The sequence below is a fragment of the Microtus pennsylvanicus genome, chromosome 15, assembly GCF_037038515.1.
Source record: "Microtus pennsylvanicus isolate mMicPen1 chromosome 15, mMicPen1.hap1, whole genome shotgun sequence".
In the NCBI taxonomy this organism is placed as follows: Eukaryota; Metazoa; Chordata; class Mammalia; order Rodentia; family Cricetidae; genus Microtus; species Microtus pennsylvanicus.
In genome coordinates, this window is record NC_134593.1 from 37287452 (window position 1) to 37289278 (window position 1827).

General features: G+C 44.4%; 1 non-coding gene across 1 annotated transcript; it reads right to left on the minus strand.

The window, feature by feature from the left end:
- On the minus strand, positions 1-108 carry LOC142836221 (U6 spliceosomal RNA). Its single transcript, XR_012908022.1, has one exon. It is a non-coding gene; the product is annotated as a U6 spliceosomal RNA (small nuclear RNA).
- Positions 109-1827: the final 1719 nt, after the last annotated feature.

Consider the following 1827-nt stretch of genomic DNA (forward strand, 5'->3'; position numbering starts at 1 on the left):
GTATCTCTGCTGACCCATAATATCTTCCAGCTCACTCTTTTCGCAGGGGCCATGCTAATCTTCTCTGTAGCGTTCCAATTTTAGTATACGTGCTGCTGAAGCGAGCACCTAATTCACTCCTTTCGTATGCTTTCTGGAGTCCTGGCCTGTGAAATGGTGACCAAGCCAGGAGAAGACAAGGAATACAATACTGGCAGCCTGGAGAAAAAAGGGCTTCCAGGTATGATGTAGTCCCGTGGCTAAAGAAGCTAAGTTAGGTAGATATGAGCTGTGTGTGGTGGAATAAGTAGCGGTGGCTTAAAAAAGCAGAAGTCAATTTAGTGAACAACCAAAGAGAACTCTTCAGACAGCAGAAGGGCCAAGTTCGTCAAAGGCAGAACTGCAGGCAGCAAGGTACCATGTCTCACAAGGCAAATAGCTTCCAGGTATGCCTGTCTGGGTACAACTTAAAGACCACATGTGCCTCTATCATTCAAAGCAAAGGGTTCCACTTCCGAAAAGACTTTAGATCTATGGCATTTAAGAGACACAGAGAGACAGCTGTGTCCTAATAAATTTTCTATTTTGAGAGTCTGGCTCTCAAGAGGGCTTCATATGATCTGTCTGACACAGGCTAGGACGGAAGTTGGAAAGCTCAGCAAGTGTTGAGAGCTCCACATTTTCATCACTCTTATCTGGGACTCTCTGGCACTCTGCACCAAGCTGGGACAGGTTTCAGGTAACAGAGTGAAGTGAAAATCCAGGCTGGACCAGCTCAGCGTTCTGTATCCCAAAGATAGCACACAAATGCAGCAGGTGTCAAACAGTTCAACACCAAGTATGAGAGAACACCCCACATGCAGACCAGATGGAGCATCGGGGAATCCAGGCTCAAGACACTCAAAAATACAAGACAATATGACTTTTGACAAAGGTGGCAAAATTGCACATTAAGAAATGGACGCCAGGTGAGACTCTCTGTGAATTTGAGGCCAGCCTGGTCTAGAAAGCACAAAATGTGTGTGTGTGTGTGTGTGTGTGTGTGTGTGTGTGTGTGTGAGAGAGAGAGAGAGAGAGAGAGAGAGAGAGAGAGAGAGAGAGAGAGAGAGAGACAGACAGACAGACAGACAGACAGACAGAGACAGAGAGAGACAGACAGAGACAGAGAGAGACAGACAGACAGAGACAGAGAGAGAGAGACAGAGAGAGAGATCATTAGTAAACAGCACCAGAAAGCTAAGAATGAAACAAGACCTCCATCTCTCACCTTGTACAAAAATGGATTAGAAGCAGCATTGGTGTAAGACTTGAAACTCTTAGAGTACTACAGGAAAATTACGAGTCCTGGAACTGGAGTTACAGGCAATTATGACTTCTCACATGGGTGCCGGGAATGGACCTCAGGTACTCTAGAAGAGCAGTAAGTGCATGTAACCACTGACTCCTTTCTCCCCTATCCTCACATGGCACTCTCTAAAACAGCATAGTGGCATTTTACAGTCAAAGCCCCACGTATTTCTATGGTGGAGAGCACTGACCAGACTGAGGGAAATAATGGAATTCGTTGTTTCATCAACCTCCTGGAAGTGCATATGCTGGGCTTTAGGACATTCTAGAAAATATCTAGACCCATCCAAGAATTTTTAAAAATTCTTATTCATCGAAAAACGAAATAAAATTTGCCAGTGATGATGTATGTCCCCAATGTGAAGGTAGCTCAGCGGTAGATCGCTCATAGTCGTGAGTGTGAATTCTTGTGTTCTGCAAAAGTAAATTCCCATTTATGCTCACAAAATACGATCAAGCTGCTAAGTATTCTGTCGTGGATATTGAGTAGATTATATACAA